The sequence below is a fragment of the Cupressus sempervirens genome, chromosome 7 (assembly GCF_028749045.1).
Source record: "Cupressus sempervirens isolate cs-2001-9-10 chromosome 7, ASM2874904v1, whole genome shotgun sequence".
NCBI lineage: Eukaryota > Viridiplantae > Streptophyta > Pinopsida > Cupressales > Cupressaceae > Cupressus > Cupressus sempervirens.
Window position 1 is genome coordinate 53,505,737 of NC_143124.1, and position 13,839 is coordinate 53,519,575.

General features: G+C 34.0%; 1 pseudogene; it reads left to right on the forward strand.

The window, feature by feature from the left end:
- Positions 1–1,341: 1,341 nt before the first annotated feature.
- LOC149545445 (TMV resistance protein N-like) lies at positions 1,342–13,583 on the forward strand (annotated as a pseudogene).
- The last annotated feature ends 256 nt before the right edge of the window (positions 13,584–13,839 follow it).

Genomic DNA, 13,839 nt, shown 5'->3' on the forward strand with positions numbered 1-13,839 from the left:
TAATGTAACACATAATAGAAGTTCACCCATCCCGAGGTTGCGTTCTTTGAAAGGGTTACAACAACCATGATGCACAACCTCTTTGGATGAATGGCTTAACACTATTAAAGTCACAAAATAAGTTTTTGTTAAGAGTTAACTCTACCCCATTTGTTGCTTGACTACTAACTTTAATAAAGTTTGACGACATCCTCTACATCAAAGAAAGAAAACTTGAGTGGATCAATACTACATTCTCTTCCTTTAGGACACATGACTTAAAATTTATTGATAAAAGAGTTGCAATATATTCCACCAACAAAGGGTTAGCCAGATATAACCTTAAAAAATGCATCCCTCAAAAAAATAATGTGCAAAAATCAAAACCTTCATGTTGAGAACATTATATATGCAATTTTTAAATTTATTCAATATTCTTTAAAGTGTACTATTTATTTGAAGTGGTGACTTCCTTACGATTAATCATATTAAACAAATTTATGACTATAATGAGCTTAAAGGATTCTATAAGGAAATGTTCGTAAGACACAAGAGTTGCTAAATGTTTTGCGGATTGGATAGAAAGCTAAATGGACTACAAATTGAAAGAAACTTTATAGTTGAATGACAAGTGATGATTAGTCCATTCTAATGAAAAATGAGTTATTGTGAACCATTACTCATCAAATATAGATTAATAAATTTGAATTAAAAACAATACTAAATCTACAATAATATCACAATTTGATTTGCTATGAAAATTTCAAAACTAATCACAAAACCAGCCTCTCATTTATTTATCAATGAAAGTGAAGATAGGCCCTCAACATTTTGTCTATTAGCACCCAAACGGATGCATTTCTTATAATTATTAATTAATTAAATTTTCATCAATTAATATTTGACAATAAAGCCTTCTCTATTAATTTATTTTATTTATTTATTTATTTGTAACTATATTAAAAGGGTCTGTTTTGGGTGCTAGGTAAATGTTGCCGGCCAGCAGATTCCACAAGCTTTCGTCCGGTCTGCAGGAAATACGTTTACCTCCAATTCCAATCACTTTAATATAATTTCGACTAAAGTTGGGAGACCGCTTAAAGACAGAAGTCTCTCGCCGTCCCCACACGTTTTCGTGAGAAGATTCGCTGGTGTTGTTCACACCTGATCCGGTTCTCCATACGACCGTTTTCGTCGTTGTTTCCACGCTTCGGTCCTACCGACCACTATTTCTACCAATTTGCCCATGATTTTCCGCCCTATATGCTTCGCCCTTCTGACTTCCTCGTTGGCAAAACTGAAGCCCACTTCCATTCATTAAACCTTGTAATTTGTGTGAGTTGCTCATCTATTTTTGTTCCAATGGCAACAGATAAGCAGATCAGTAACTATGCTTTTGAGGAAGCTCCGCCTCCATCTGCATCCGCATCAAAGAAGCTGCCATATGATGTCTTTATTAATCGTCGGGGTCCTGACACCAAACACACGCTGGCCTCTTCTATTTATAACACGCTCTGTGGTAAGGGATTTAGAGTTTTCCTGGATGAAAAGGAGCTTGACTTGGGTGATGTCATACCATCTGATATACAAGAGGCCATGCGTACCTCTTTCTTTCACATTGCTATACTTTCACCCAACGATACACAATCCCCCTGGTGTTTGGACGAGCTCTCGTTTATGCTCAAAACTGGTAACACAATAATTCCCGTCTTCTACAATGTTGAGCCTAGCGATGTCCGCTACGTGAAAGGAGTCTTTGCGGATGTATTTGCCGAGCATGAAAGGAAGAAAAGGTATAGCCCACAAAAACTGCAGGAATGGAAAAGCGCGCTCGAAAGAGTTTCTCTCCCCAAAGGCGAATTTTCTGAAGGGATTGAGTAAGTATTGATCATCATCTTGTCAGCTTTGCATATCGCATGCACCCACTCTACTGTCATTCTACTATGAAATCTTTTTTTGGAAAATGGTGCGATTGGAAATAGTCTTTCGTGTTCATTTTAAGCCTTTTCCCCAACTTTTGTATAGAGTTTTTGCCAAAACGTTGTTCAGTTTTAATTTTTTTAAATTAGATTTATAAAAAATTAGCAAAGGCTATAAATGTTTTTGGAAAGTAAAATAAACGATACGATATTTAATACATGTTCATATATGTTTAATTTATTTTATTTTTTACAAACTTGTTAATTGTATATATTGTTCTTTAAAATAGTATAAAATGTATTTATCTTTAAATAAAAAATAGTAACTACCTACAGTTTTCCGAAATTTAATATTTTAAGAAGACAAGTTATTCTTTCCTCTTCATTTTTAAGGATGTGAATAGCTAACTTACCATTTATAGGACTTATGGGATGTGCAAAATTACAAATCACATTCCCACTTAAGTGCATACTTCTATAAATAAAGGTGTGAATTGAGGGTCTCCAACTTTTAAGCTACTAAATTCACCACACATTATTGTTTTGTATCATTGACATTTTCATTTTATAAGTTCAAGAGTCATAATATTAGACTTTGAGCTCCACAAAATTAATCTACAGTCTTCTTGTTGGGAATGTGAAGCCCAACAATCATGTGAGTATTCATCTTCACCTCTATTCCTTGGCAGTATTATGCTACTCTATAGATATGTGTGTAATTTATTTATTGTATGTATTAAACATTGAATAATAGAGTGATCCACTCATGAGAGTGGACGTAGAAATTTGTTAAATTAGTATATGTCATTTCTCATGTTTTTTTATTGATTTTCTATTTTTAATTCAATATCTCTTCTTGTTTACAATTTACAATTGATATCATAGCCAACATGACGTTGAGAAAATATAGAAGAAGATCAAGTTAATTTTTTCATTGATGGGTTTCTTGCTAATTTAGAAAGAGATGTTGTGTATTGAAAATTTCAATGAAACATCACTAATGTTGGTGGGATGGATGAAAAATTGAGGATTCACTTGAAGAAGAGGATCATATTGATCTTATCTCTTTCCATTGTATTGATATAATTATGACATATAATTACAAGAGCAGATGGCCTTGTGAAATTGGTTTCAGACTTACTGGCCTCATGCAAAAGGAAAAGATGATTTTCATACTTCTAAGAATGAAGAAGGATTAGAGAATACTTCTTTTGTGGAGTTTCCTTTACATTTGAGGGCGATGCAATTTGCATAAAAGTGACAAAGAACAAAAATAAATTAGTGCACAAAGATTAAGTTGATGAAGATGTAATTGAGGCATATGATGCCATGAAATCAAGCATATTAAAATGAGATTACTTTACCAAGTTCAATTTCCAATCTACAAGCTAGAAGTTTGAATGTTATGCTTGTGCCCTCACCAACTAGGGAATATAAGGATTATTCATTATAAATCCATTACTTGGAAAAGAATGATGAAAGAGATCCCCAAGGAATAGAGGCAAGAAAACTAGCATCCAAGAAATTGAAGAAAATTACATAGAAGATAATAAGGGAAAAGAAGATGAAGCTCAAGAAGTTAAAAAATGTTTCAAACATCGTGGCTTTGATTGAAATACTAAGAGTGAGGTTGTATTTGTATAGAAAAAATGTGTACACATTCTAGTAAAGAATGGGAAAGTATGCTGAAATCGAGGATAGCTTGTTGAAGAAGGGGTGGCATGAGCATCTCACTATGTTGGACTCCAAGAGGAGAGACATTTATGGTACTAAGATATGATTATGGTAGTTTTATTACACTTCAATAAACAAAATTGAAATTCTAAATGTTTCATACTAAAACATCAAATATCCAATCCTCTATTGAATAAGGTTATCTCCCATGCTATATTTACAATGTAAGATCATGTAATGACTTCAAAGTTTCATTAACTACAAAAATTATAAATAAAAAGATGTAATATACTAATTAAAACTTTGAGACCTATGTTGTTTCTCAGAATTTAATGATTCCATTAGATAAAGATATGGCTTCACAATGTATAGTAAAAAATATTGCTTATATTTTCAAATTCTTGACTTCTCAACTTAAACTTGATTATTAGTTCTCCTCCTAATTTTGAATACAAATAATTGTTAATGCTTTGGAATCTACTAGATGCAGCTTAATTAATAATTTAAATCACCTAGTACATGCCTTTAAGGTATACTTATTTTCAAATCAACACTTCCTCTGTAATCCCATCAAATAGATGCAAGGATTCAATACCAATCAAAGGTAAGTACTAGCTCATTCATTAGCTGACCATGAAAGAGACTCTTATCTTGGGTCTATGTGATTCATACAAGTCAACATCCACAACTACTTTAATTTAACAAAACTAATTAAAGGAAAGTATATTCTACTTTATCTCCATAACTTGAAATAAAAAGTAACTTCAAATGAAAATATATAATAAAAGAGGATAAAGATAATGATGAAATGATTAGAATATGATCACAACTATCACCGTGATTTTTTTTAAAAAATGATGATTATAAAAAAAATGGCATTATCCTTGCAATAATTCTCCTACATAACTCTTGATGATTTAGAGGAGTGATCCTCACATGGAGATCTCAAATGCAACAGATGACTAAGATTCATGATTTTAGTGAAAGGAGGAAAATTTATTCAATCAATCAAAACTATTTAGAAAAAAATCAGCAACCCATAATTGAATTTAGAGTCATCAAGTTATCAAAAGTATCTATATATTGTTATTTCAAAGGCATATCAACTTTCCATTAAAGAAATATAATATCTTATACATATTGTGTTGTAGCAAAATAACATATTGATGTGACTTTTGTGCCTCCGTGTATAGAATTGAATACTACATGTATGGAGAATTAAAATCAAGTACTCAATCTTCTCTTAATTTAAGGTCATCTCCCATACTAATATTGCAAAGTAAGATCTTGAAATGACATGAAGATCCTAGCAACTATGAATACTCATTTTGTAAGTTTTTGGGCTCATTTCTTCAATCAAATAGAAGGATTTCTTATTTTATTTTGTACCATGCAGTGATATTTTTGTGCTTCTTAGATGAAAACATATTTATGTGACTTTTTTTGAGACATTATTATGTCTTGTGAGGTATTAGATTTTTAATGATAGTTCAATAATATGAAATTAGACAATATCTTGGATGTGATAATATTTTTTGATCCTCTCACATCATTTAACAAGGCGGGACACTTTCTTACATATATTTAAATGAAGTATTATTTTTATTACCTAGTTCTCCCCTTGGCCCTATGGGCCAAGAAAATTATGAATTGTTTCTTGGTCCTACTTCTAGTTTCACCTAGGTTTGAGCCTAGGTATGTTGGTTCGTTTAGGTTGAACCATGGTCAGACTAGGTCAAACATAGGAAATTAATTGCAAATCATGTATAGTTCCAAAAAGAAAAAATATATAATTTTCTACTAAAACTAATTATTATAGAATTTTGATAATATTATTAACATTAAATATTTAAAATTTTTTGAAAGTTCATATTTCTATTACATCAAATTAAGCTAGCCCAAGGGACTTTATATAGTAAAACTTGTATATCCAATTGCTAATGACCAGATGATTAATTGGAATCTCTCTATAGTGATAAATCATTTTAAATACTAAACAATATCTTCAATAGGTGAAGGGGCTTGAAATCTACGTTTATAATAGTTTTAAAAATTTGATGTTAATTAACAATATTCATACAAGATCTTTGTATAATTAAAAGTAATAAGCAAGGACTTGGAAAGAAATAATGTTACTAATGCAATTGATCCAATTAGCTATGACAATGTTTGTGAATCAACTAATGCGTTTAAGGAAGAAGAAGAGACGAGCATTTAGAAAATCCATTAGATGATTTAAAATTAATGTAAAGTTTCAATTGTTGATAGTTAAAATAATGATACTTGAACTTAATATTATTTGAGTATTTTGATATTGATAGTAAATATGTACTATGATTACAAGTTTGTAGTGTTTTTTTGAATGATAATATGTGGTATTCTAATCTTAATTCATGCTTTTGGGTTGCATATATATGTACATAGAGACACATATTAAAAAACATACATATTTTTGTACTAGTCAACTCAGATCTCATTTACAAATTTGTTGAACTAGTAAATCAATTCTTTGAAGTCAACATAAACTAACAACTTGGAGTTTTATTACAAATTTACCAATAACTTTATCAACTTCATACATAACCTTCTATATTTTATAATTTATCTTTATATCAAACTTTTTCCAATTTAAGTCTCATGCCGATTATTTTAACAAAAGATTTTTGGTGTTATGTAATTATTTATTTTCCTTCTATCTATCTTCTAGTATTTGAACAATTGGTTTAGTCTAAATTTAAAATTTGCAAAGTAGATTATTGATGCAGAGCCCTTTATATTTATCTTTAAGGAATCTTAGTTCAACTCAAGGGATTCACAATAGGCTGGTACACCCTCAAGGAACCAAGAACATCTCAAAGATTACAACAAAGAACCCTGACATTATACACCAATAAAGACAAAATCTTCACTCACACAATCAGATTTCTATGTCTGATTCCATTGTTCATAACTTCTGTTCTAAATGTCTTCTTGAAAAACCTTTTGGAAGAATTGTTTCAAATTAGTAATTCTAAAACATATCCAAATCTAAGACCAATCCAATAAGAATATTATAAATTATGTACTCTGAACAAAGACCCATTTTCTCTGTCATAAACTAGAACCAAAACTGGTAACCCTTTCTAGGGAATCACATATCTTCCTCAAAATAAATCTAAATTAAACCAAACCAATTCCATATTATCCATTTGTGAGTCTAGTTTCCAAATATGTAAGCCATTCATTTTTCTCATTCATTTATAAAGTTTCAAGCACAAATCACTGTCTGTAACTCCAATGAAAATTGTTAAAAATCAGTTTTCACTCAAATGCCCATAACTTTCACAAATCTATATAAAAATGATTCAAACCAGTTGGAAATGAAAGTTAGTTCACATATCTTTCCAATGAATATCATTATAGATCTTGAGTCTCCAAAATCTGTCCGCATCATACGCTGTAACATGACTGTATTCAGCGAATCTCAAATCTGCAAACATCCACTTTCACCAAAATACCCATAACTTATTTATTTCTTGAACCAAACCAAAAGCATGAGAAGAAGGATTCATCATACTATATATCCATTATTATATTACATGGTTTCTAGGATGTACATGGCCGTACAAGGCCTGGAAACTACTCTAAAACTTAAAAAACAATCAAAACCACAACAATAAAATGCACCAAAAATGTATCAAAGTATTTCCTCTTCTTCCAAAATTGATTTGGTTCGACCATAAAATGGTTTTTATATCTATTTGACAGTTATAAACCTTCCTAACTACCCCCAAGACCAACCATATACCCTTTTACATCATTTTTCTATTATTAACAACTTTCTCAAAGTTGCATTTTACAACTTTTTTACGCAACTTTTACATTTTTGACAAAAAATGGCTTCATAGCCTTTACAACTTGACCCAAATACAATACAAATGACTCAAATGACTTTAGATGGATGTCAATAGATCCATTCACCAATTAAATAAACATTTTTACATTATTTATCATATTAAGACCTCCTTTGACAACTTATTACAAATGACTTCTCTAGCTTTTATATCTTTGTCTTCTTGAAATTTAGGTGCCTTTGCACCATACTCCCAACCTTGAAAAGTTTCCAAGTCCCTTGGAAACATGGAATTAATAATCTGCAAGAAAAAATATTAGATCAAAATCCTCATCTTTTCCTTTGCCTCTTCACCATCATCACTGGATTGATGCCTCCTCCACTTTCCTATCTCTTTCACTAATGACTCCCATTAATGGAGTTATGTTGGTTGCCTCTATGGTGCTTCTCATTCCTCAGTCCACTCCTCCATGCTGCATCACAACCTCTTGTCCCTCACCTGGGAGTCCCATCATGCCTCTCTCCCCAGTCTATTGGTAACACACAAAGGACCATCCTCTCTGGCCCTGGATCATCTCCTATGATCCTTTGGTAGACCTCTCCTGTCCACCCATTGCAGCTGAGCGAACCAGCACTATTCTGCAACCACAAACTTCAAAATAAGAATCCAAAACAACCCAACACTGCCTGGTGTAGATCATCTTCCATCTACACGCTCAGAATCTTCTGAGCTCTAATACCAATCTGATGCAGAGCCCTTTATATTTATCTTTAAGGAATCTTAGTTCAACTCAAGGGATTCACAATAGGCTGGTACACCCTCAAGGAACCAAGAACATCTCAAAGATTACAACAAAGAACCCTGACATTATACACCAATAAAGACAAAATCTTCACTCACACAATCAGATTTCTATGTCTGATTCCATTGTTCATAACTTCTGTTCTAAATGTCTTCTTAAAAAATCTTTTGGAGAAATTTTTCCAAATTAGTAATTCTAAAACATATCCAAATCTGAGACCAATCTAATAAGCAGATTATAAATTATGTACTCTAAACAAAGACCCATTTTCTCTGTCATAAACCAAAACCAAAACTGGTAACCCTTCCTAGGGAATCACATATCTTCCTCAAAATAAATCTAAATTAAACCAAACCAATTCCATATTATCCATTTGTGATTCTAGTTTCCAAATATGTAAGCCATTCATTTTTCTCATTCATATATAAAGTTTCAAGCACAAATCACTGTCTGTAACTCCAATGAAAATTGTTAAAAACCAGTTTTCACTCAAATGCCCATAACTTTCACAAGTCTATACAAAAATGATTCAAACCAGTTGGAAATGAAAGTTAGTTCACATATCTTTCCAATGAATATCATTATAGATCTTGAGTCTCCAAAATCTGTCCGCATCATACGCTGTAACATGACTGTATTCAGCGAATCTCAAATCTGCAAACATCCACTTTCACCAAAATACCCATAACTTATTTATTTCTTCATAAAATTGAACCAAACCAAAAGCATGAGAAGAAGGATTCATCATACTATATATCCATTATTATATTACATGGTTTCCAGGCTGTACATGGCCGTACAAGGCCTGGAAACTACTCTAAAACTAAAAAAACAATCAAAATCACAACAATAAAATGCACCAAAACTGTATCAAAGTATTTCCTCTTCTTTCAAAATTGATTTGGTTCGACCATACAATGGTTTTTATATCCATTTGACAGTTATAAACCTTCCTAACTACCCCCAAGACCAACCATATACCCTTTTACATCATTTTTCTATTATTAACAACTTTCTCAAAGTTGCATTTTACAACTTTTTTACGCAACTTTTACATTTTTGACAAAAAATGGCTTCATAGCCTTTACAACTTGACCCAAATACAATACAAATGACTCAAATGACTTTAGATGGATGTCAATAGATCCATTCACCAATTAAATAAACATTTTTACATTATTTATCATATTAAGACCTCCTTTGACAACTTATTACAAATGGCTTCTCTAGCTTTTATATCTTTGTCTTCTTGAAATTTAGGTGCCTCTGCACCAATTATATTTCTTTGCTTATATTTGTTATTCAAGCTACACTATTTGAAGATGGTTATGTTTGATTTTTTTGTTAGAGATGACCAAATATTGTTAAAGAACGTTGTAAATTGTGTGATAAAACACATGAAAAAGGAGTTGCCACTTGTGGTAGGCAAACATCCAGTGAGACTTGAGGATGTAGCAAATGATTTTGAAAGTGTACTTGATTCTTCTAAAAAGATACAAATTATAAGAATTGTTGGCATGGGAGGTTGTGGAAAAACAACCTTGCAAACGAAATATATAATGGGAAAAGTTTCTCCATACAAAGATCCAGGTTTCTTTCTGAAGTTCGAGACGCAGCAAACAAAAAAGAATTGTCTAAAAAACAAAAGAAACTTGTGCAAGACATTGGTGATGTTACTAGTCAATTTGATGACGTTGAAGAAGGAAAAATGGTTCTTCAAAAGCGATTAAGATTTCTTGAAGTGCTCATAATTTTGGATGATGTGGATAATTTAGAACAACTAAATGCTTTATTGCCTGAAATTGACAACTCTGAACAAGGTAGTCTTATAATTGTTACAAGTCGGGAACTAGGTATTCTTAAATCATGGGGAATCTCTTCCATTTACCAGATGAAAGGATTAAATCTTGACCATGCTAGAGAGCTTTTCTGCGGGCACGCTTTCCTAAATCCTTCTCCTAATGAATTTCAAAATTTTGTTCAGAAGTTCGTACAATTTTGCAATGGATTACCCTTGTCCCTTGAAGTTTTTGGAGGACTACTTTACCGTAAGTCCAAAGAATACAGGGAATCTCAATTGAAGAAGGCATCAAGATTGTTGCCCAGTGACATTAAAGAGAAGCTCAAAATAAGCTTCCATGAACTGGACGAGGAGGAAAAAGAGGTATTCTTAGATATAGCCTGTTTTTTTATAGGAGAAGAGAAAAGTTTGGCAGTCGCAGTGAGTGATGGGTTTGGATGGAATGGGTAGCATAGTTTGGAAGTGCTTGAAAGTAAGTGTTTGGTTGATGTCGACGAGCTCAATCAGATAAAAATGCATGATCATCTGAGGGATCTCGGAAGACAAATCGCCACGGGATGGTCATCCGTGCGCATTTGGTCGTCACAGCAAATCACGGCCATTCAGAAACAGAACGCGGTGAGCTTAATATATATTTCTATATGCTGTATGATATTTAGCATGAATGCTTTGTTTGTTAATTAGACTGCTATCTTTATTGTTTAAAATGGTTTTTTACCTTTGCGTTTTCCATTGAGGGAGGAGTACCGATGATCCGTTGGATAAAAGCGGCATCGGATGATTTCTGCGAATAGTGCTCATCCCATCAGGGTGCACCTTTTGAAGAATGTATGGAACTTTTGAAATGCAGCTCTACAAAGTCTAGTCGTCTTTATACACGTTCTATCCTCGATGTTAAGGGGGATTATTTTACCGAAGAATTAGCAACATTATTCCCAGCCCTTCTCTGGCTGCGATGGCGAAACATGCCTGGGACAGAGCTTCCATCGTGGCTAGTCTTGAAAAATTTGAGGGTGTTAGAACTTCCGCATACTTATTACTTGGAAGAACTGTGGAACGACACTACCGATGTAAGTATTTTGTTTTACAATCAAAGTTTTCTTGAATGAATTGAGTAAGTTGTTTCATGATTTTTGCACGATTTTCTGTGAATTAAGAATCAACCTGGCTTCAGCCTCCTTTGGAATTAAGGGAGCTGAATCTTACAGATGCCGGAAAGTACCTGAAATTTCCAAGGTCAATAAAGTGGTTTAAATACTTGAAAAAGATATGCTTGAGCAGCAGATTCTCAGATTGTCTGCCTATAGAAGGTCTTCCACAAGAGTTTTGTCAACTTGAGTCACTGGAGTACCTTCAGCTTAAGGGATGTGGTGAGCTAACATCACTTCCTAGCAACTTTGGCAATCTCACAAATCTGCAGCATCTAGATTTGAGTGATTGCTCAAAGCTAACGTCACTGCCTGGCAACTTTCGCAAGTTGTCAAACCTACGACACCTAGATTTGAGTGATTGCTCGAAGCTTACATCACTGCCTGACAACTTCGGCAATTTGTCAAATCTTCGACATTTACAGATAAGTTATTGTACAAAGCTGAGGACGTTGCCTGATCCTTTCAAACAGCTCAGAAATCTACAATATATCAATTCAATTTGTTGCCAGGAGCTCACCTTGACGCCAGATCAGAACGATTGTATTCTGGAAAATGTGACAAAGCTGGAGACTCTGGATTTTTCCCCGTGCGAAATACAGGAGCTACCTCAGCATATCACAAACCAGTTGTCGTTGAGACATCTGAAGTAACGTACACCAGATTAAGGGAATTACCAATTAACATTGGGGAACTGAGTAAATTGGAGGTGCTGGAGATAGGGAGTGAGTTCTTGACAAGCTTGCCTGAGTCAGTTGGGAATCTCTCCTCTTTGAGGAGTCTAACCATCAGCAGTTGTGGAGAGTTGGTAACATTGCCCGAGTCTATTGGCAAACTGTCTTTCTTAACCAGCTTCTATCTTTTTGATTGTAAAAAGTTAAAATATGCACCAGAATCTGTGGGTCGTTTGTCCTCTTTGTCTGAACTTCACATTAATGACTGTCATGAATTGATAGCACTGCCTAAATCTCTGAGCCATTTGTCCTCCTTAAAAAGTGTACGAGTTTGGTGCTCTGCGAAGTTGGGATCTTTGGCAACGTCTATACAGCCACGAAAATGCACTTTCATACGAAGGAGAGGACTTAGTCAATTTTTTAAGAAGTTAGAAAAAGTAATGTAAATGAAGTGCATTTTCGTGGCTGTATAGCCACGGGCGGGATCTTTACTTAAGCCTTTCAGAAGTATTAATCAGTTGGAAGAGCAGAGCATGAAGTCTAGTCTTGTAAAGAAGCCTCTACCTGAAACAAATGCGCAGCTTGCCAAGATTGAAAGTCTGTATATTCTAAGGTGCCCAATCACTGAATTCGCTCTCCTGTCGGAGTCTTTTTCTACGTCATTCTGGAATCTCAAAAGGCTCCACTTATCCTGCATTCCTGTGTCAAGTATATCAATCTCTCAAGAATGCTGCCCCAGGCTGGAATCCCTAGGCCTTTACAGTAATAAGCAGTTAGACGAGATCAAAACCTTGCCAGTATCAGTAAAGGACTTAGAACTGAGCAAATGTAGAAAGCTGAAGGACATACACGTTTTATCAGGCATGAAGAACCTTGAGAAACTGCCTATAGAGTACTGCGGGAGCGAACTAGATGAGCTTCGAAGTTTTGCAAGTCTCCTCTTACTCAGAGACTTTGAACTCAGAGAAACTGCTGACCAACCAATGAAAATACAAGGCCTTAAAAATTGCAGATCATTGGAGGAGGTGAGAGCACTGACTTGGTGGAATGTTCCACCCATACAAAATCTGGAACATGTTGAGGGACTGCAGAGACTATATCTCTCAGCAGCATGCAACATATCAGCGTTTGAACCTTGTCTCACAACTATGAAGGTAATTATAGTCTTTAGATTCATCAACTCATTATCTCGAGTATCATGATTTGGATTGACCGTAAATTTTATGTGTTTGCAGAAATTGCCATCCCAGTGTATAATATGGACAGAGCGTGGTGTGGAGTCAGTCGTGAATTCTTTTGCCTTTCTGGTCTCAATTTTGTAGATTCATGCGTGGAGGAGCTTAATGAGATGAATCGGAAGCTTAAAGAAATTGGCTATATGAGATTAAAAGGCGGGCAGAGGCGTCGTTTCAACCAGGCAGCGATGGTGTGTTATAATATAAATACCACTTCAGAAGATACCTATATAAACTTAGAGTTCGTTACTTATTCTCGTTCCTTGAGTGCGGGAGAGGGCAAATGGATATGTTTAGGTGTTTGCACAGAAGCTTCCCTTCGGAGGGAGGAGAAGTATGAAATTAGAGTAATATATGACAGCCGGAGATCCAGGAGCGTGGAGTTGGGGAGGGGAAAGCTAGTGATTGCAGAGGAAGAGAAAGTTGTGGAGGCTTTCAAACAAATGACTGTGACTATGGGGACTGAAGTGCAAAGCTCACTTGCTGGCAGGCAATTTGAGGAATGCGAAAAGGATTAAGCGTAGACCTCGCTTGATGACAAATTGGGGTAAACAATAAGTGATCCGCAAATTATTACATTACTGCTGTAGACTAGTGTACTTTTCGGAAAACTGCTGCTGCAATCAGATATATAACTATCAATCATTATAAGAGAGGTGTTTTTAATTTTTAAAAAGATTATTTAGACATGTTTTTTTAATGAATGTAATAATTCTAAATATATAAATAGAAATTGGGTCAATATATATATGAAGTTTATCGATAAAAGTATTA